Source organism: Coturnix japonica, chromosome 2 (assembly GCF_054131305.1).
Source record: "Coturnix japonica strain WE chromosome 2, WE-NBRP24, whole genome shotgun sequence".
Lineage (NCBI taxonomy): Eukaryota > Metazoa > Chordata > Aves > Galliformes > Phasianidae > Coturnix > Coturnix japonica.
This window is the reverse complement of record NC_140664.1, coordinates 79,325,953-79,349,674: the sequence shown is the minus strand read 5'-3', so window position 1 is coordinate 79,349,674 and position 23,722 is coordinate 79,325,953. Positions and strand designations below refer to the sequence as shown.

General features: G+C 36.4%; 1 long non-coding RNA gene across 1 annotated transcript in view; it reads right to left on the bottom strand.

The window, feature by feature from the left end:
- Positions 1 to 19,348, bottom strand: part of LOC146761999 (uncharacterized) — a 32,513-nt gene extending 13,165 nt beyond the window's left edge. The window contains exon 1 of the long non-coding RNA XR_014942803.1: positions 19,198 to 19,348. This is a non-coding gene — a long non-coding RNA (uncharacterized LOC146761999). The remainder of the gene's footprint in view (positions 1 to 19,197) is intronic.
- Between the last annotated feature and the right edge of the window lie 4,374 nt (positions 19,349 to 23,722).

Below are 23,722 nucleotides of genomic sequence, written 5' to 3'. Positions count from 1 at the left end.
AGGTCATTGATGAAGACGTTGAACAAGACGAGACCCAGCACAGACCCCCGGGGGAAACCACTGGTAGCATTTTGCTACAGTAATGTAAATGTAATTGCCTGTGTTGTGTGAGGAGTAAAGATTTCTTTTCAGGCATACTGAAAGATATCCTTTCTCTCCAACATAAGTGTAGCTATAAAGTTCTTAGTCAAAAGAGAAAAGCTCCATAACTAGGGGCTTGGTGCAAGTCCAGATGAAACTCTTCTCAGTTTGTCTTAGAAAGAAGCCATAAATGGATGTCACCTAAAATTCAAAAAAGTTTTTGAACAGAAGGGTTTTCTCAGATAAGTCAAAGCGACTTCAACCACTTTAAGTGCATGAAGTGTCAAAGCATGTGTTTTAAACATCAAGGTGTTCCGTTATTGAAGAACAATGTGGGAAAAGGATAACTGTAAATAGTTTTTGATTTATTTAATTTATTTATTTTTGAGATGATAAATATTTTCGTAGGAGTATGCTGTCAATCTCTCTTTCTCATTTGCTGAAATAAGCAAAATAATTCTTTCTAAAGTCAGGTTGGACAGCATTAGTCTTTATCTCAGTGCTTCTAGCACATGACAGAAGGTACTAATGTCCCTTGCAGCTATATTCTCTGGAATGTAATAGGCTTTTTCCTGATGTTATATTTTCTGTATTTACTCGGGTTAAGTACTTTTGAAGAAAGATTTGAACTCTTTCACTAATTTAATTTAATTTCTAATACTTCTATGAAAAGCCTATCGTTTATGAATGCAAAGTGTTTTTGTATTGGTCTGAAGTCAAAGAACTACGCTGAAAAGACTACCAGCTAAATGCTCACTCCAATTGATGAAAAAATATGTATTGTGGTAGTTTATGAAAACTGTTATTAGAATAAAACAGGAATTTTATAACAAATAATATAAACTTTTATTTTTATTTAATGTTCTGACTAGACATGTTATTCCTGGGCTGATAGTTAATTGTGATTTTGGTTTTGAGCATTTTCGGTTGTGAAAAGCTGTTTGATTGTTCTGAGATATGCAATAATGGAGCAGTGAAACAGGCATTCAGTTCTCCTGTGAAGTCTGGACTTTATCAGCAATGGGTAATGAATCTTGACTGTTAATCATTATAGGTTTTTGTGTGTCTGAAAATACGTCTACCTCTTTATCTGCTTATAATGAGAGAAGGAATATAATGCTTATTGTATAATAATCATATAGTACATTGTGCTGTCTACAAGAATACTGTTTGAATAAAAAATAAATTAAAAGATAAAATATTAAAAAAAAAACAACAAAAAAAGCATTTTTATATAGATATTTATTGGAAACTGGAAATTTGAATAGTGACAAATACAGCCACTGTCCATGGAACTTCCCACTTTAAAACCATAAATATTCTCAAAAGGAAAAACTAAACAACTAACTTACTGCATGGACACAATGTTGGGATTTATGAAGGAAAATCATCTTAGAGATATTACTTCCATGCGTAGTTTTGAACTGTCTCCAGAAAGTTCAATGGATATTTCTTGGCCAGAGCTATTCAAATCTTGACTATTTTCACATGAAAAATGAGTGCAAACTCAACATTTTATAAAAATATTGAGGCTGAAGAATGAGCTTTTTTGCATTATTATTTTTGATTAAAATAATCAATTCTAAGATGGAAATTAATGACTTTTAACCACACTGTGCTTTTAGTTTTGTTGATCTGAGCGAAACTGTGATTAAAGAGCTGCTGAGAGAACTGTTTAGTCTGCGCTCAGTATAAATATGAGTTTGTAGAGGTTATCAAGCACTCTTCATGTTCTATATCAATGTGCTGAGATACATTTTATGTGGGAATACAGCTCTTTTAAAATACCTTGTTTAAATCAGTGATGTCTACACAGATTTCAGTGTGGTGCATTATGTGTATGTGAGTTGGAAAAGTAATGTTAATTACAATTAAATGAATAAATTCCATCACTTTGGAACATATATTGTCTTTTCTCTGCACTAATGGTATGAAAGAAGAAATTAAATATTATCTGCTTTTTATACCCTGTAGAGGAATCCAGGAATCCAGTGCAGCAATAGAAATCAACAGTTCAGAAGGTGGGATGCGATCATATTGACAGTGATGACATAGGTCTATAAAGTAGAATAAAAACTAGAACCGAATAAAATCTTGTGAAACAAAAAAGAACAAAAAGGCACATCATATACGATTTTAAAACATGGTCTCTTCTTTCTCAAATGAAAAATCACTCTAAAGGAAATATAACTTTAGAAATTATGACTATCATCAGCAGTGTATGCAAGGAATACAAGTTCCCTTTTGCGTCTTTGTCTCTCTGATAGTTTCTGTGATATGCACATTTACACATACATCAAAGAAATAAAGTAATATTTATCCATATCTCAAATTCTTTTTGTCCAATATTAATTCTTGTTTCAAATTTATTACCTGAGCTTATTATTATCTTTTCTGAATTAGAAAAAGTAATGAAATTGATTTGAACAAGTTGTTAAAGATAACAACAGAAGCATAATTTAGCACTAAACTAGAAGGAAAAAAAACCAAACAACAACAACAAAAAAACAACCCTCAAAACAGGTAAGGTTTTAAATATTTGATTACTTGAAGATTGTGAACAGTTTATGGGCTGGTTTGGCCCAGTTTTTTGACTAGTGAGGTGGAAGGATTTCGCAAAATCCATGCGTACAGGAAAGGGAAACGGGACCCCAAAATAATTAAAAAAAAGCGGCAACGATCTGAGGAGAAACAAACTAAATTACTAAATATGGTATCATAATGCAAGATAACACACTATAATACAATATATTTAGAATTGAAGCTAATAAATCAAATATAATGAGAGAGTGACTGAAAGAAGTAGGCCTTACAGTAGTACTGATGTGCACAGTTGGGACGGGCAGTAGCGAGGCGAAGTGAAGGAAAAGGAAAAGAGCAACTAAGAGAAAAAAAACAATCAGGAGACCTTTCCAGGAGTTCTATCTTTTCTCTGACCACAAAGCCCCCTGGAGAATGTAGTTCTTCTCTTTCAGACAGGTACCAGGAACTGAAGCATTAACACTTTAACTCCAGTGCCCTACATGATGTTATGATGTGGATTACCGATAACCAAGAAACCATGACAAAGATGTACAAATGCAGTATATCACCATTTATGAATTTATTGTATTGTTATTTTATAGAGCATATAAGATATTTGTATGCTAAAGAAAATTAGGTCTTGTGTAATATATTTGAAAAAAAAAAAAAAAAGCCTTTAAATGCTTCATTTTTGAGTTAGTACAATATAAACCATGTCTTATTGTGACACATTCTTAAATAAAAATAACCATGGGAATTTATGGCTTCATTAATATTGCTTTTACAGTATGAGTGTTGTGATAGTCTATTTGTTATAGAAGAAGAATGTATAATAGCAAACGCTCCTAATATTAGCACGTGGGAAGAAACAAGTTGGTAACAGATCTGTCACCTCCATTAGTATCATAATGTAAGCAGACTCTGAAATACTCAGCATGATTCAAAGATTGCATATTTAAGTAAATGAGTATATAGTGAACACATATTCAGAGTTGTGACATCATAAGCCAACGTGTTCAGAAAGGAAATGAGCAACAGAGGAGGGGTGAGGGGAAGATAAGGTGGTTGTATGTATGTTTTCATTGGCTTTTGCACATTCACAATGTGAATCCTTAAGGCTGTGCCTGCCAAAACTTAGGTTTTATTAGATATGAAACCTAGGATGCATGCTTTTACAAAAGGAGTTTTCATCCTGAAGAAGAGAAGGTACTGATTTTGAAGAGGTCTTTCAGACAAGCAGGTCTAGATTTTGCTATAAGATTGCAATCTAGCTCTTCCATTTTTTCCAGTGTAAGTCAAGATGAGAAGCAAAGTTGCTTTAAGTTGCATTCAACATTTCCCACAACAAAGGATTCCTCTAGGATATCCTTCAAAAGGCAGCACTGGTGACTTTTCTGTGAAATACCTCAGAGATCCTTAGGTGACAATGAGAAGGTGCTGATGTCAGCTATCCCTGCTAATTTTTTTTTCCATTATTTATTTATTTATTTATTTATTTTAGTCTGTAGCTTTATGAACAACCTTGCTTTCTAAACAACGGTTTAACCTCTTCCATAATGAGTTGACCACTTTTATTTGTAGGCGGGTTTAGCATTCAAAGCATTGTAAATGAAATAATTGCTGACGCTTTTGTTTCTGCAGACGTAATCAATCCAAAAAAAAACAATCCCAAACCCTTGCATGTCTGCAATCAAAGATAAATTTTGGAATCTCTGAGGTAAATTTGCTCTTAGGATTAAAGGTTCTGTATGAACCTTTAGCAGCCAGGGTAGGAAGATAAATCTTCTTTCTCAGGGATTATCTAAGCATTAGCTCCATGTAGGAACTGGCATTTGAAAGTGTGACTTTGCAAAACCCCTTTCAAGCATAGAAGCTCTAGATAAATTCTGCCCACTGTCAGCATAACGTTGTAAAGCAAAAGAGAAGACTTAGAAGCTGATTGGAATTAGCATTATCTTTGCTTCAGTTCTTTCTCTGAAGGTGTATAGGTTCACTTGATATGTTACCTAGTGCTAAGGAATAGATAAAGAGAAAACTTCCCAGTTATTGTTAAATGACTGTTGAGTACATATCATTCCAAATTAAATCATCTTATTTCATTGTTTGCCTTGATGGGATATTTATCATCTACCTGAGTGGTTCTAGATTGTGTTGTTTTTTTGTTTGTTTTGTTGTTGTTGTTGTTGTTGTAGTTTTATTTTGTTTTGTTTTGCTTTGTCCTATTTTGGTTTCCAAATGAACTTACCTGCAACTTGATTTCAAACCTCTGTGTTCCATATACATAATACATGCCAGTGACATGGGATGTGAAACTGTATTAAAAGCATAGGTGGATGAAGATGGCTTTCCTGCTTGGCCTACTGCTCCAAAATGTTACTATGGAGACCATCAAATATTTCCTTTCTACACAGAATATAAGCACGTTTGAGAAAATCAAAATCAAAACCATTATTTGCTTATTTGTTTACATGTCTATGAACATTATGAAGGTTTCTACTATAGAAGATCCTTTCACTTGGCACAAATGAAATTCAATCAACAGTTCTCAGGGAACAACTGTAGCTAAGGTCGGTGAAAGGCTAAATTGCTCATAACATATCAGTGTAGCATATTTGGGTTAATAGATCTCTTAATCATAGAGAAAGAAAACTCTGAAAGTAGGAGAAGATTTTTGCATGACTTCTCAGGACCTAGGAAATGTTAAACTGAGGGAATGGAGAAGATATGGAACAAAAGCATAAATGTCTCAAATTTTAAACAATATCTTTTGTTAGTTTTAATTTCCCTTCCTCTCTCTCTCTCTCCCTCTTTCTTTCTTTCTTTCTTTCTTTTTTTTTTTTTTTCCCTCAGTTCACAACTTTGTGTCCCCTATTTCAACAAGTACCTTTTCAAAGTATCAGATTTTTCCTACTTCCACTTTATGCTATACAACAAATATTTACCAGCTATTTTTTATTCTATGCCCTCTTTCAGAAGGTTTTATTTTTTTTCTTTGAAAATCAGTACCAGAAGTTTAAGTGTAACTTCTATGTTTTTAATGAGATGAGGAAGCTTTATCTGAGAGACGAGTCTTACTGAATTATTGGAACTGATTTAAGGAGTTGCTTTTTGTTTGTTTGTTTTGTTTCCTTCATACACTCCTTTTGTAAGTTTGCTATTTTTGCTGGAGTCTGCAAAGTACATGTGCTCTTGAGGTGCTTTGTCAGACTAAGCTAAGATATATATATTGTCCTGTTGTAGAGATAAGGATTGGCTCACACATATGTGATCCTGACTGAAAAATTCTCAGGGGTAAAAAGATTACCCTCTCAGGCAAAGTGCTGTAAAATGACATGGGACTGCTATTTTCTTAATTTCCACAGGATCATTTCCTGAGCAGAGAGAGAAATAGAAAGATTACTTTTTACTTCATCTGATGATGAAAGAACAAAAATTGAATTAACTTTCAGATTCTTGCGATAGCTGTGTAACCTGCTATATCTGTAAAGACAGTTTTGAAACACCTAAATTTAAACTTGCAATGTTTCATTTCATGTAATCAATTAACAAAAATGATTGCCTGTCATGCAAGTTTAGAATTTTCAGCCACTAAGTGATGAAAAGGCAGTATATAGAACTTAAATTTCATAAGAAAATAGAAGAAATAGTAATTTTAAAAACTGTAATCTCTTCTGTGTTTTCCATTCCTTACAAAGAGTTGGGCTAAGAGAAAAATTTCTTCGTTTAAAATTCAAGAATCTAACAATCTGTGTGAATTACTAAGTAAATTTCATGATAGTTCTAGGCTCAAAATTGTAGTTCAGACACAAGAATATTTAAGCCTTTCCTCCTTTAGCATTCTTTTCAAAAGAACTGTCAATGTGTTGTTTAACCCAGTTAAGAATCTGAAACCATGAGAAAATTACACTATATAAAAATCAAATTCATTATTCCAGCCAGTTCTTGGTTCATGAACCCAAATACAAATCCCTAATGCCTGCAGTACTGAAACTTCAACCAATGCCTGATTTTTATAGCTTCACAGAATGAAAGGATGGTTGAAGTTAATCTTCTCTGGAGATTGTGTAGTGCAATTCTCCCACTTGAGCTCAACTGGAACAAGTTGCTCAGGATCACATACGTGTGGGTTTTGAATGTCTGTGAGAATGGTTGTGTGTGGCTGATTTGTTGTCCAATATTGTATTTAGAATTCCTAATTATACAGCTGAGGCTGGATGGAATTGTTTTGAGGGATGCATGAAAGGTCTTGATTTTAAAATATTACACAAATATTGGTAATTCAGCACCTTTAGATTTTTCCTATGTGACTATGAAATCAAAATTGATTTAACAGGTAATTACAATGGTTAAATAGAAGCTATTATGATGATCTGTATGTAAAGTACCCATTTACTGTAAAACTCAAGGCATAGTAGCACATCATTAAAATCAAAACGCATAAACTGAATAGTTAAAAAAAGTCATTTAAATTTCAATAGTTTACTGAAATTAATATATCTTCTTAAAAGTAAAAGATAATGTGGAGACTAGTGAAGAAGAAATGTAAAGTCTGAAATCACTATGGCTTTGACCACATAATGTACTCAGTCAATTATAGAATTGTTTTCCATTTTTATTTTGTAGTGCCTTTCCTTGTACTACCACTGAGTAGCCTGAAATTGTATGGATAAATCTGTCACCGTGATCTGTAGACCACAGTAGAGTATCCACACTAGGATGAACATTTCTAGGGTCCCAATCCAAAACCCAGAGCAAGGAGCAGAAAGATTGCTGAAGTTTTTGGATTAGATTCTGCTGAGGTACTTGGTCTGTAATATGTAATGCTATGTTTGCAATGACAGAAGAGAAATTAGTTTTTCCTCTGAACATTTTTTTTTTCCTCTGTAGGTGGCACCACACAGCATTTTTCATTTGAGGCAGGGATTGACTTCAGCAGTTTTATTATTACTATATACAGTTTTCCACAGAACTCCAGTACCTTCACAGAAAAAGATTAGATTTCCCACAACTGCTTATAAGAATGTGAAACTCAGCATTTTCTATTCAGACAGTAGGGCCAAATCTTCTACGTAGTTCAGAACACAGTATATTAGACACTTAGATTAGTGCAAATGAAAAACAAAAGATTCATAACTATGAATTTCCTAAGATTTTATCTCCAAATTATTAATCAACAATTTAGGCATATACTTAGTAAATCTAGTACATATTTCAGATTATCTAGTAAAGTCTTGCAGATCTATTGCTGGATAAGTACTTCCACTGTCCGTAGTGACATTCTTCTTGAATGACTTTCCCTTGGCCAAGCTGAGAGACATATGGGGTGTCCAGATCCCTCTTTCTGTGGTCCTTTTGATGCCAATAGTGTCTCAGGAGAACTGGAGGCTCTCCACTTCTCCCAGGTGCCCAGCTAACTGTGAGTGCAGCTGCTCTGGTGCCTAACAATAGTGATGAGGGGACAAAGCATACCAACACCCTGAAGGCATCCTCAAGATATCTCCACTGCTGTATCTCTATGCCATTCCCTTTGATCCTATTGCTTTCACCAGAGAGCAAAGATCAGCACTGCTCCCCTCATGAAGAGCTGTAGGCCACCATGAAGCCTCCCCTCAGACTTCTCTTTATGGACTAAACTAACCAAAGGACCACAGCCTCCCCTCATACACTTTTGCCCTCTATAAGTTTTACCATCTTCATTGCCTGTCTTTTGGATATTCTCTAATAGTTTTATGCCCTTCTTACACTGCGGCATCCAAACCTGTACCCAGTGTTGAAAGTGAGACTGCACAGCACAGAGCACAAGATAACCCCTCCCTTTGCCCAGCAGGCAGTTTTGTTTCAGATACTGTTGGCCTTTGGGGCTGCAAAGACATACTGATGGATCATATTCAGCTTGCTGTCAAGAACTCCCTGATCCCTTTCTGGAGAGCTGCTCTCAGCCTCTTGTCCCCCATTCTGTATATATAGCATAAATTCTCCATAGGCCTACTTCATGTGGTGAGGTTCCACCACATATAATATCTCTTAGTATATATCTGCTTCTTCCAGTTTTTCTTTTGAGGGATATCACAGTGCATTCTGCAAGAGATGTGCAGCCATAAGTCTATTTCCATTCATCTGCAGACATGATTTGGTCTGCTCTGAAACATCCGATAACCTCTTAAACTTCTGTCTAAACAGAGAGGATATTCAGGATAATCTTGTGAACTGGCTGAGAGTTGACCATCCTAATCTAGATTCAACCAGCCTGCATACAAGATTAGTCTGGGATCACATTCTTTGTATCCTCGTTCCTGATATGCAGAAATAATTACATGAGGTAACTAGGCTCAATACAGTTACTGTAAAGATAAAAGCAGTAAAGTCATTTACATGCTTAAGTACGCTTTTGAAGCTCTAGCTAGAAAACGTTGTAAATAAACATATTCTTCTTTGGAACATCTCTGTGAAACTTTCCAGTGCACCAAGAGTTTTATACTGAATGGAAGGCCCTCATTCTGAATGCACAGCTCAACTCTAGCCCAGAATGTCTGCTTCATGGGGCTCAGGTGAACCTAATGAGGTTCAACACGGCAAAGTGCAAGGTTTTGCACTTGGGACAGAAGAACCCCAGGCACCTGTACAGGCTGGGAGGAGTGGTCCTTGAGAGCAGCTCGGCAGAGAAAGACCTAGGGGTCCTGATAGATGCGAAAATTAACATGAGGCAGCAGTGCACTCTGGCAGCCCGGAAAGCAAATGGGATCCTGGGCTCCATCAGGAGAGGGGTGGTCAGCAGGGATAGGGAGGTGATTGTCCCTCTCTACTCTGCTCTTGTGAGGCCCCATCTGGAGTACTGTGTCCAGGTGTGGAGCCCTCGGTACAAAAAAGACATGAAGATTTTGGAAAGGGTTCAGAGGAGGGCCATGAAGATGATCAGGGGTCTGGAGCACCTCCCCTATGAGGACAGGCTGAGGGAGTTGGGTTTGTTCAGTCTAGAGAAGAGAAGGTTGCGGGGTGACCTCATTGCAGCCTTTCAATACCTGAAGGGAACTTACTCCCAGGAGGGGAGTAAACTCTTCGAAAGGGCTGACAATAGCAGGACTAGAGGAAATGGTTTTAAGTTAAAAGAGGGGAGATTTAGGTTGGATGTTAGGGGGAAGTTCTTTACTAGGAGAGTGGTTAGGTCCTGGAACAGGCCTGGTCAGGTCCTGGAAGGTTCAAGTTGTTGATAATGGTTGAAATATTTCTATTTCCTGCAGTGATTTAAGAAATCTTAAATTATATACATGCACATTTTTATTTCCTGTTAGGACAGTAGAGTTAAACTTCATTAAAGTTATATCAGTTAAATTCTGAATAGATCAGCTAAAATGCTGGCCATAATACCTTTAATTTATGAAAATCTACAGAAAAGCACTGGGCTGTGCCATTAACACTGAACCTTATGCTCTGTCCATTGAGACTCTGAGATACAAAAAACTTGTCTCTCTGCAATCCTGAACTAGATACCTAAACTCTCACAGAATTATCTAACTGGTTGCTCTGAGTTCAGTGTGAACGTGGTTTTGAGACTGCTTTGCAAAGGTTCCCAGTTCCTTACATGCACTCAAAAGTGAGCCCACACACATATCTTCAGGTTTCATCTTTGTACCTTGCAGACTAAGCAACTGGTAAGGTGTTTGCAAGTGCCTAATCTTTTATGGCTCTCAAGCAGAAATGATGAGTCATGACTTGAGCCAATAATTGAGGACCTGTTGGGAAGACAAGGCCAACCCTACAGAGCTCAGGTGCATGCAATGAGCCTGCATGACTGGAAGGGATCCTGGATACACCCCTTCCCAGACCTCATGTAAGTGATGGCAGTGGAGGTAAGAGTACCTTGCAGGAGATCATTGTGAACCTGAGGCCCTTTAAAGGTAAATAGCTTCTTTATTTTTTATGCCCTCTGCTATTGCATTGGAGCCAATACATACTTGCTGCAGCCTGTGATGTTGCTGCTTTCTTGTTATTGCACTTCTTTCCTCTGCATTATAGTCTCTTATTGTTGAGTGCTTTTGGGAGGTAATATTTTGCATCAAAGAAATGTGTCTGTGTTCCCTGCTATTTTGTAAGGCTTTTTTTTCTTTCTTTCTTTTTCTTTTTCTTTTTTTTTAATCCAAAAAATGATCACCTCTCAGTCAATAAGATTGCCAGAGGACTGCAATGGTCTCAAAATGGAAATACTCAGTATGTCAATTTCAATGTTGATTATTAACTGCTTACTAATCATTTGTGTCTACATATGCTTTTTGCTATGTCCTTTTGATTCCAGTATCATGAAAATGATGTATGTATATGTAAAGAGGGATTATAAGATATTTCACATTAGACTAAATAGCTAAGTAAGATTAAGTGAGTTGACTTTTCTAAGAAAGTTTCTGCAAGTGACCTGAAAAGAGGAGTCTCCTCAGGATGTGTTACAGTTCAGCTAAAAGTGAGTCTCCAGTACTGTAGTATATTCTGTGCAGGTGATGCAACTATAAGTGACCAATGTTTTAAAGCACTAAAGAACTAAAACCAAGAAGTGCAAATGATGTCATAATGAAAACAAATAAATGTTACTTCTAAGCAATTATTATGAAGTTTACCCAAAGATATGTTTATTGACTTATAACAGTCATGCATGATTTGATTCTTATATTTCAGATTGAAAATATCTAATTTCTCTTAAAATGACCAAGAGTTTGTGGTTTCATCTTCACATATAGTGGGTAATGCCTGGAAACATGTACAATGAAGGCTGAAACTTTTTTTTTTATTTTTATTTTTTTAAATGCAACTTCTTAGCTCTGATTGCTGGGAGGGACATACCTATAATGCCATTCTCTTAAATCTTTCTCTTTGTAATTTTAATGCAATGGTTCCATAGCAAACAGCATTCTATGAGGTAAATATTTCTAAGCTATAATGCAATAATTATCTTTCTAACTGACAGCTTACTTAGCAAGCACTAACACAAAAGTGTAAGGATAAACAGAATTCTTTAAAAGCAGGATCCCGGGTTGCTTTATTGTGGTTTCCTGGCTTTGCGTTTCTGTATTTGCTTGTATAATAGGCTTGTGAGTAACTTGGAAAATTTTTCTTTTTAAGAACTAGAACACATCAAAGAGGTAGGGTTTCGTTTAAAATATCTAACTCTAGAACTGATTTCTGGAAATCACAAAACATCATGGAGAAATGTTTCATTACTTATATGGGGAATATTGAAAATCTATTTCTCTTGTAAGACAGACTTTTAGCTGTGTTTCTGAGAAGAAACACAAATTAAAACTAAACCAGTTTGAACAAAACAGGAAGCAGAATGATAACTTTTTTCTATATGTTTTTCTTTTTTTTTTTTTTTTTACCAGCAATTATTTTCATTGTCATAACATTCTATATATTTTTATATACTTACTGGATAACTATTTCTAAAGTATTCATCACTTGTGAACAATTTATAATTGCGTTTGTTATTAAAGATGTCTTTATCTACATAAACTTTTTCAGTAGCAGAAACACTAGTTTGTGGCATTGTACGACTTGCATCCCAGAATCATAATTATGGTACTACTTAGCAAGTATGCTATTCAGGTGGTCAGATAATAAAAGATGATTTCTTACTTTTGTCTACAGTACAAAATCTCAATTTTCTAGCTTGCATTGTTCTGTATTTCAAAGAAAAATAATCCAGAAAGTTCTTGTTTTGACTGGTTCTTTTGAATAGCTGTTAGTCATACTGTTATTTAAGGCAATTGATTATTTTCTTGAAAAAAGTAGTGTCTGTCTCTTTGGTCAATGATAACAAATAACAGATAATGTAACACATTGTTTGCTATCTTTTCACTGCTTTGTATACATGGAACTGAAGTTGTCAACAATCAGATGAAAGAATAAACAAACTTCCCAAAGGAATTGTAATAGTATCGTTAATGTTCTTTCTAAATGCTTCCAAACATCTGTGCCAATTTTACCAATAATGTTTGGTATAATGACTGAATCAGATCTGGTTTTCTGGAATGTAGTTATGACAGTGAATTGAATGTCTGACGCTAGCTTTACCGAGCCCAGCATTAGTGGCATAGATGCTCTATTTGTCTGTTTCTGGAAAAATTTGGGAAATAACTCTAATTTTTGTTTTCTTCTTCAGCAGCAAGAACTAGCAGTCTTTTAACACTTCTGACTATCAACTCCTTTAATTTGAGGTCAGAACTGGTAATTATGTCTTTAACATACAGTGAAACATTTAAGTGACTCCTTAAGTCAGGCCTACTTAAATTGCACATGGATTTCCAAATCAGACAGTGTGCTACAGAAGCCCTTAACAGTATGTCACAGAATCTGTGTGGTCCTGTGTGTTTCTGTACATCTCCAGCATATTATCTACTCTCTTGCTCTTCAACTAGTCTGTGCCCTTCTTCATGGTTTCCAGAACATGCAAGTATTCATGCTGCTTACTTCCGAGGGACTTGTGTTAGGGAAATCTAGTAGAAACAACCAAATGGAATACTTTTTCTGAACTAAAGAAATAAAGAATAAAGAGATTTGTGAAGAGTAACTAGTGTTCCTATTAACAATAATTTTTGTGGATTACTAGAAGAAACTAGGTACTTCTTTGTAAATGAAGTTCTTATGCTTTGCTGTTATTCACCCACTGAATTGTGATAATTGACAATATTGTTAGTTTTATACATAAAGCTTTTGCGCATAAACCACTTTCTTCTTATGAAATTAACAGTTGTGGTTAAAATAATTAAAGAATGTACCTCTGTCTTTTCTAAGATTTTTATTATTCAGCCAAGGTAAAAGGAACAGAAATTACAAATACCGACACAAAACTGGTCTGTGAAAGATCTCTTCCGATTTCATTTAGCTGTGAATATCATCCTGATATAAGTAAAATATACCTTGAACTTTTGTGACTCTTCCTAAAAAATGTTCTCTTTACAGAAAACCACTTGGTGATATGTAAGAGGCCATGCTTTTTACACTATTGTCTCAAAGTTTGCTGAGGATGGACAAGTCCAAGCAAGTCCTGGGCAAGGGTTGAGAAATCCTTTGTCTGAGGGACACAGATGGACAAAGCCAGGGGCAACAAGAGAGATAAAAGGCAGATGAATGGCCGTGAAGTGGTCTTTTGTGTGGGCTTACCTTGAGGAAGATGGCTATCTCAGGGGTACTCACATGACTCTTACCCAAGCCCCCAAGAATGTCAAGTAGCTAGGAAAGAAGTAGGATAAAAGGGGATGGACAAACTATGAAGTTAGGTTTTCTGACATCAGATGCCTCACAGTGTGAACGAGAAGGTTTTCTGACATCAGCTGCCTCATAACATGACACCTGCATGCTGAAGAACAAGATAGGTATCTGGCTTCAGATTCCTTGCTGCTGCTCTACTGCCACCCTGCTGTTGCCAATGGACTCTACCGGGCCTGCTGTGTGAGACCTTGCTCTGTGTGACCCTTTTGTTTCTTCCACCACCTGCTCTGCACTGCATCAGCTTGCTGTGGCCAGCCACTCTGCTGCTGCTCTCCCCTGCGCTTTTGCCTTGGACCAATGGAATGCCGTGTGATGGGACGTTGCTGCATCCCCGCTTCACGCAATTCTTGCTTTTTTTCTACCTCTTCTATTGCCTACTTTCCTGTCCCCATCACCCTAATTCTCGGTAGTTGCCGCTCTCCCTTCCCCATCTTCTCGTCTGATTATTATTTGTAATAAACTGATCAGACCAACATTTGAACCATAGTTTCTTAATCTCACACCGGCTAGAATAAGAATCTTGCCTCCCTCCTATAAATTGGAGTGAGACATGATGCCACAAACAGTGGTACTTCAGACATGCTATATATGTAGAGCTAAGGATATAATGTTTGTCTAATCATTTTTAACAGACAAATAAATCCAATTTATTACTGTTGTCCAGTTAAAATAATTGAACCACTGAATTTTAGAATGACGTAGGTGGGAGATCTTAAAGACTATTGAGCACTTCACCCTCCCCACTATGGGCAGTGTTGCCACCAACAAGGCTGCCCAGGATCCCACGTGACCTGGCCTTGAATGCATCCAGAGATGGGGAATTTACAAGCACTCTGCATAACTTGTTCCAGTACCTCACCAGCCTCAGAGTGAAAAAAGTAATCCTAACATTTAATCTTAATCTACCCTTTCTTGATTTAAAAACATTCTCTCTTGCCATATCCCTTTCAGACCACGTAAAATGTCAGTTCCCCTCCTGCTTGTTAACTCTCTTTAAGTACTAGAAGGCCACACTGAGGTTTCCTTGGAGTTTATTCTTTCATAAAATAAAGAAGCCCAACTCTCTCAACCTATCTTCATAGAAGATGTTCTCTAGCCCTTTGATCATCTTTGTGACCTTCCTCTGGACCTGCTCCAACAGCTCTACAGCCTTCTTGTACTGGGGTCTCCAGGTCTGGACACAGTGCTCCAGAGGAGGACGATGACCTCCTTCACCCTCCTTTACCCTGCTGACCACCTCTCTTTTGATGCAGATTAGGATACTGTTGGCCTTCCAGGCTGAAAGAGCATATTGTTGGCTCATATCCAGCCTTTTGCACTTCAGGACTCCCAGATCCTTCTTCACAGTGCTGCTCTCAGTGTGTTCTTCTCCCTGTCTATTTTCATATCTGGGACTGCATTGACTCAAGTGCAACACCTTGCACTTGACCTTGTTAACCTCATCAGATTCTCATGTACCTATTATTTGAGTGCATTCAGTTCCCCTGGATTGTGTTCCTCCCTTCTATTGTGTCAACTGTACCACTCAGCTTAGTGTTATCAGCAAACTTGCTGAGGGTGTACCGTGCCCTTCTATCTATGTCATTGATAAAAGTGTTGAAGATCACTATCCAAAGATGTCCCACTTTGGGACATCACTCATGAGTGACTTCTACTTTGTTATAAAGCCACTGACATTAACCCTCTGGCCATATCTTCCAACGAATTCTTCATCCATCTAATAGTTCAGCCAATCCATAGTCCTCCAAATTAGAGGTAAGAATACAGTTCAGGACCATATCAGAGGCCTTGTACAGGTAGACAATGTAAGTTGCCCTTCCTTCTTCCACTAATGTGGTCACTCTGTCTCAGAAGTCTGTTGGATCGGTCAGGCACTGCCTTCCCTTAGTGAAGCTGTGTTGGGTGTCCCACATTACCTCTTGTTTCACAAGTGCTTTAACATCCCTTCCAGGAATATCCACTCCACAATCTTCCCAGGCACAGAGGTAATGTTCACCAATGTGTAGCAACCTGGGTCTTAGTTTCTCCCTTTCCTCAAAAATATGAATGTTTGCTTCTTTTTTTTTTTCTAGTCACTGGGAATTTCATCTGATAGCCCCACAGTCCTGTACATATTCAGTCTCATGAGGTGATCTGGGACTTGCTCTACCCTTGCATGTGTGGGATTTTGCACTTGACTCTCATTTAGAAGTGCAGGGACATGAGAAACATGAGAAGCCTGATGGGTCGCAAAGAATGAGGCAAAGAGCTCCTTAAGTACATCAGCCTTCTTTGTATCTGAGGAAGTCAGCTCTGCCTTTTTTCTTATCAGAGAGGGTACACTCTCCTTTGCCTCTCTCTTCTGCCCAGTGTACCTAAAGAAAGTGTGGTTCTTGCAGCCCAGACTGCCTTCTGTCTTAACTTCTTTTATGATCTTCCCTGCATTGGTGAGCAGCACATAAGCGACTGCCTCATTCACACCTGGTGACACACTTTAGATTTAAGTCTTCCTAGTATCTAAAACTTTCCTCTGGCACTGTACTAACTCTTTTTAGGTCCAAAATTCTATAGTGTCCGTCCTTCTCACTCAGAAAGCTGAGTTGGACACAGTGAGTGAGCGAGCCACCTTACTGGCCCTTCAGTAAGGAGAGTTAACTGGTGATGGATCTCTGTAGTTATTCTTATATTTCTTCATATCAAAGCCTGCTTAATTTTCATTAGTTTCCTTCTAAAGTTTGTGATTTGCACTGCAGCCTTTTCCATCACTTATTAAAAGAACAGTCTCAAGTTTGTCACACAGTGACTCACAACATTCATTGCTTCTTAATCATGAATGAGTTCCACAGAGCAAAGCTGAGAAAGGTTAGGCACTTGACTTAATGCTTAGGCAGCTATCACAAGCAACACCAGGAACCAGCAATGTCAGGAAAAGTCCAGATGAGTCCTGAAAGTCTGCATGGTCAAATTAATTCAAATATTGTGGGCTTTAAATAGTAGCAGTGGGGGGGGGGGAAATTATATATATATGGGTAGGAAGCTGATATAAAGGTAATGTTGAAGATGTTCTTAGAGGAAAGCAAAACTTATTCTGAAGTGCATATATTTGCACAATGTTCTGGATAATAGTTAATTAGGAGAAATTAAGCAGTTTATCCCATCACAGCTAACCCATAATATTGCTTCAAAATTTTTCAATCAGAAATGAATAAACTAGGAATTATTCACTAGTAAACAAATAAAAACATATCAGTAAAAATAGCACACTGTAGTAGACATCATGCTTAAAAAAAAAACAAAACACAACAAAAAACTAAGAAAATGTTTTGATTACACTGAAGAAGCTATTAAAAAAGTGGAAGAAGATTTTTATATCCCTTATTGCATTTGCAAGAGAAGTTTATTAATTTTCTAGTATTCAGAAGTCATTGCTGTTTTTGACTTTGAATAAACTTACATTGGTTTCTGCTCCTACTCTCACAGAAGTCAGTAGTCTGTTCAAAGAAGACTTTAAATCCTTTAGGGTTTATTCAACCAAGAAGACAATAGCTTACTATTCGTGACAGATGGATTTTATTTTTACTATAACCTATATGTATGTAACTTTTCTTGTGTACACTGTGCACATTATTTATCTATTTGAAGACAACTTTTGAAATCTGTATGGATATAGTCCTGAGAAACCTGCTCTAGATGGCCTTGCTTGAGCCTGGGATTGGGCCAGATGACTTCCAATCTTAATAATTTTGTAGTTCTTTGAATATTATTATGCCAGAAAATCAAGGGAATACTTTTTTCAAACGCTACTTCTATCTGAAGCCACAAACATTATTTTGCTATATTGTGAGTCGGGCATTGCAGCAAACAGAACTGCACATTATTTCTCTATGACAGTTCCTCAAGGAATGAGAGTAGAAGAACATCGTTTGAGTAAGGTAAACTGTAAGAGGACAAAAGAAATAGGTCAGAGATGTGTTGAACTATCTTTAATCATTAGAATAAGGAAAGTCATCTGATTCATTTATTTATTTTGCACAGGTGATTAATGTCAGAGTCCCATTTTCCTGAAGACATTTGCTTGTGTTTTCCAGCAGCAAGTTTCTTCCTTCATCTGAAGGTTTTTTTTTTTTTATTTTGGTTTTATTTTTAAGTCGCTGATATTCACACTGAGGTCTAAGGTCATTAGTCATTATTCATTTATCTATCTAGAGCAACATGTGTGCTAAACATTCTGATAAATCTCCAGATGAGATAACAAGAAATCTACTACTCTACAAGAATGTTTAATACCTGAAAATACTCTGGTTTGAATAAGGTAAACCTTCTTTCAGTTTTGATTTAATTGGAGGAATATCGGAAATGGGGTTATGAAAAATATTTCATTTACAGCAACTTCCATTACACTCTTCTTCATTATTTAAACTTCCTAATACTAACAAAACCTATTCATTTAGAATCTATCTCTTCTTAATATAATCTCTACAGTCAAAGATCTATGGCATTTAATATATTTTCAATAAATTCTGTAGAGAGTAATCCATCTTTCTACATAAATGTTTATGTAAAAATTAATTTTAGACAAAGAATTTGCCAAATTTTCAATCCACAGCCATAGCTGCCGCATTTTATGAAAGCAATCTGTTTCTATGGATAAAAATAAACAAGTTCAGATGAATTGCTTTTGCTAGAGTTAGTATGTGTTTTTTGATGTTGTGTTTTGTTTATTTGTTTGGTTTTTTTAGGAAAGGGCTTCAAGGGAAACTCAGAAGTGTTTATCTAATAAGAATATTAGCAAAAGAGAAAAAGAATTCAAGCAGCAATTAAGGAACAACATATTCATTAATTGTAGTTAGTGAATTAAGTCTTCACTTAACGAGGACCTTTAAAATCTACTAGACTGTTCAGAACAGTGGACAGATATTTCTGTGAGGCATATAAGTTTATTAACAGCATTCTATCTGCATTTCTGTGGCACAAGGATAGAAGGAATATTTTTGTTGTTGTTCACTTTAGGCAAAGAAGAAAGATAATACTGGTGAAATAACTGTACCGATGGCAACATCTCTGCCCAGTTAGAGCACCATGCTTTTTAGAAACTTAACACGATCAGAGAAGCACCAAAGCACATCACAGAATTTCTTGAGTATCTACCAACCACACACTTTCTCATAAACTTCATTTACAGACTCTACCCTTGAGGAGTTTGGGTTCCAGAAATCTATTCAGGCAGCAATTTGACCTCCTCATCTTTTATATTAAATATTTGAGCACATGGTATTAATATGTTACTTTCTGTCATAGAATGACAATAATGAAAAGATGGTAGTAAATATCCAAAGGTTATTTACAGGAAAAACTCACCCATATGGAAGCCTTCAGTCTGCTGAGAAATGCTGAGGCAATCTCCACAGAGGAGCAATCTCCAAGAGATGCTGCCTTAGTGGTGGTAAGCCTTTAAATGAGGTTTAGAGGAGGTGGAGTCAAGCTCCACCCTTTCTGGGAGCACAGCTAAATTACTCTCACCTGTGCTCCCACAGCTGACTCAACATTTGCCTCAGCTGATTAATCAGAAGTTCAGGCTGTGATTACCAATTTTCCATACACTTGGAATCAGCGTTAATTCCTGGAATTTGTTGTTCTCTTTGACCTTAGATGCTAAATTCATTCTTGCATTCCTTGGAAGTCAGCCGCCCTTGTCAATTAGCAAGCCATCCCAAACATTGACCAGAAGGAGGCAGCAAATGCCTGCAACTCCATGTTTGTTACTAGCGAGAAACCCCTGCAATGGGCAATTTAATTGAATTTTCTAGAGGCCTCTCTTCAAATCAGGTAAAGGTTGTATGTGCACCCAGGAGACTGCTTTTTGTTGTAAGAGAGCTATTACACTTCTTTCTGTTTGGCAATGGAGAGGAATGCAAAGAGTAAGAAAGCATACAGGTGCTTCCAGAACTGCAGTGTGCCTTCTACTGTGTGGATGTTGTCTTTCCAAATTTTTTGTTTCTTGATGGAAGTAAGTCTGTCTTTTGAAAGGGGCTTTAACTCTAACCTGTCAAAGCTCTTAAGGAAAGTCAGAGTTGCTTAACATATTTGAAAACTTTTTCCAGAAAAGGGAGCAGAAATGATGTGGATGGATACTTCTTCCTCCTGCATTGTGAGACCTCTCAGCTATTATTTGTTGTTTTTATTTTGTTGTGTCTCCATGTTTTCCTGTTTCTTCATCATCTGTTTTCCATCTTTTTCTCCTCAGCTCTAAAATGACAAAGCTGAGGAGAGGGCTGGAGGCTGTTACCTGTAAATTACTTTTTGAGGTGTCCCGTCACAGGCTGTCATCATGATTTCCCTTCCATATCAGAAGTTGCATCATAGATGCTGAGTGAGGAGCTAAAAGTGAAGAGTACTGCCAGACCTCTAGTTCTCTGCATGCTACTGAGACAAAATCAGATCTTTTCTGATCACCTAAACACGCTTGTAAATTCCTTGGAATGGAACTTAGTAACATAATTCAAGTTCAAGATGTGGCAATTAATGAATACATGAAAGAGTAACTTTATTCAGCCTTGATTCCTTCCTTCCATCTCAGTCTCTAGGTAAAGCAAAGTAATGAGACAAGTATAAGATAAACAGTGTGACTGTATGCAACTGTTCAAAGCCTTTCTTCTTTCTGATATTATTCTCAGAACCCATTACTAGATGATGCAGCTATAAAAGTATCCCTTTTTTTTTTTTTTTTTTTTTTTCCTCCCTTTACAGAATTCACAAAAAACATCCAGTAAGTACTGACTTGGTATTATACTGACAATAATACTGAACTCAAGTCTTAATTTTTTAGGTTGATAGAATCACCAGTCTCTCATTATCTCCTTTCCAAAGATTTTTTTGGCTTAGGAAACTCTTTAAATTAAGGGTTTTAAGTGAGAACATGTGCTGCTCATTAGCTCTGCTACTGGCACACCTGTGCTGTTCTATGGTGTTTAACAGGCCTTTGCTCAGCTTTCTGGAAAGCACTGTATTTGTTTTTGCTGTGATGGCTGAAGGTTTTCTCTGTTACTGTTGATACTTTAGTAAAAGAGACTAAAGGGGTTGAACCTGATGAATATGTGAAAATTGTTGTTGAACTAATAAAGTAGAAGTGAGTTGCTTGTCATGGGGTTAATGTTCAAGAACAGCCATTCATTTTAAAATAAGTAACTCTTACAGAGGTTTTACAGTAGCTTAAATAGGATTTTATTTTTATTTATTATTATTTTTTTATGTTGCCTAGATTAAAGAGGACAGTTTCATTCTATAGTACAGAATGGACCTGCAGTTTTCAGTTGTGCTTTGGCTTGGAATAGAGTTGCCTAATAATTTAGGCTTGCTTGTGATCTGTTTGTGCTTTTCAAGCAAGTAGGCATATTTCACTAAAAAAAAGGATTCACTTTTTTTTTAGCGGATGTCATGGTTTTTAGCCAGGGTGTTTAAGCTAAGTAGTCAATGAATGTTCACTCTAGTTTTTGACTTTTCCAGACTTGATTAAAGTATTTGAGTTGGATAGATAAGAGCTAGATGCAAAATGAAGAGAGATACTTTATCTGTAGATAGGGAGGTCTGGTGAGCCTGGAGTAAGGAATCTACATGCAACCGGAAACTGGAGAACAACTACTGGATATAAAAACAAATGAGAGAAGGAATAGTGCTTCTAGCTGGTGAAAGAGCACAGTGGATAGCATCTGTCTTTTCAGTAAAGTAGTAACATGCTTGATTTAACTCCTCGTCCTTCAGATATATTTTTTTTAATAAATAAATAATAATAATTTGAAAAAAAAATACAGAATTGTATTTGGCTATTCTTTTGAGAGACTAAAAGGGCTCCTTCAGTAACATCAATAAGTGAATGATTCATGCATTTATTTTTTCCTGTTGCTTTGTAGAAGAGATTGGTTTGTCCTGAGCTGTGATTATGTTTGTTCATCTACCATCTTGTATGTCTTTCTCTATGGGGTTGAGAGAAAGGGGAAATACTTCAAATCAACCAAATTAGTTTCTTTTTCTTTCTTACGACACTTAAGTCAGTTTTAAAAACTGATTTTTTAAAGCATTTTGGAAAAGGTTTAGCACTAGTAAAATGTGCTGTAATTAGGAAACAATGCTTGCAGCGTGTGGGGAGATAAGTGGCTAGTGCAGTTCAGGTTCAGAATCATAAACCAGTGCATCCAGTAAGAAGCTTTTCTATAAGCTCAAAAATTTATTAATCATTTGAAAGCCCACAGAAAAGATAGCTTTAAGAATCATGCAGGAATAGTTCCAGTTTGATTACTTCGTTGTACAAGAAGTCTGTTGGAATAATAAAACTGATCTTCATGTAATGGCAGGACAGTTGCAAGGGCTAGAGGAAATACTGTTTAAAGTAGCTGTTAGGAGGCACAAAGAGCAGTGCTCTCTAAAGATGAGTATTTAAATGAATTTTTTTACTCTAATAAATCCGGTTCTGGGTTTCCAAAATCCTACTTATCTTTTTCTTCTCTTTTTTCATGTTCATAAAAGGACATTAATACTACTTCTCTTGAGATTTTTGTAGCCATTATTGTTTGTAAAATACTTGCATGCTTAAATAATGAGAGCTATAGAAAGAAGTATTAAGGGAATTAATAATTCTCTTTGTAGCAAAGCATGAACAAGAGGTAATAAATAAAGTTTGAGGTCATAAAATGAGCAATGAATAAGAAACAAGATATTGAGTAGTCAACCAAGAAGCAATTGTTATCCATTCTGAGTTTCTCATTTAAACAGTGATCTTGTGGAAAATAAGTAGTTCATAATTAAAATAGTCATAACATAAAGGAATTGAATTTGGATTTTTTATTTTTTTATTTATTTTAGAAGTTCAGAAAACCTCTCCATGATCCTAATATCCCATACTGAGTGTGTGTGGAATGATACTTAATTTTTGTATTTCTGTAATTTAAAAATCCAGTAAAGTTTTATATATTCAGAAGGGGAGGAGGAGAAAGAAATAGCTACAGCAGTATATAAATTGAGTTACAGATTTGTTTACATCACACAAATAATTTTGGCAAAGTATAGTCTCATCCTTGCAGTTCCATATTGTCTTGTTGCATAGCTCTGAAAGAAGCCATGAGAGCACAGTTTGACAGTGTGGAATAATGCTGTGACAACAACAAGATCAGGAGCTTTTGTTGAAACTCATGGAAAGTGACTGATTGATAGGTAACATGGGTAATCTGCTTCTAGGCTTTCACTCACATCTGTCTGTAACAACAAAAACACAGCTGTTCCACTCAAGTTAGGGTAGTGGTTCCTTGGCAAGGCTTATTTGTGTAGTGCTGCAGAAGCCTTTGAAGTATTTGACAGAGATCTGTATATATGATCATTTCAGCATGGATTTAATGTTCTCCTCTTGTCAAATGCTCCCTCCTGCAAACATGTTGGTTTCTTTAACTAACCTTAACAGAGCAGATGACTGGTGCTAAAATCTAACTACAGACTTCTGTTCTACCTCAGTTCTGTGCAAATAGTCACTTTAAGTTCTACACACTATTACCCTTAGTCTAGTTATAACTCAAAGGTGTATTCTGAACAATTCATTATTTTCTATTCCTGAATATCTGAAGATACATATATTTACTTCCATCTCTCCCTTCTCTTGTTTTCACTATGCTGATTTCCAGTACAACTTGCACATTGGCTGAACCTCATATGGCATTCAGCCTGCATCCATTGGTTTGAATGCAAGAAACAAGCTGAGGAGAAAGCCTGAGTTTGTTTTGTGCCACAGTGTAGCTTTGGATCACTTTGCAACTGGCTTAGATGTACGGGTGTATCTGCAGTGACAGGCACCGTGTCTTGTACAGATAGTTGTGCAGTTCAGACAAGTCCTTTTAAAGGG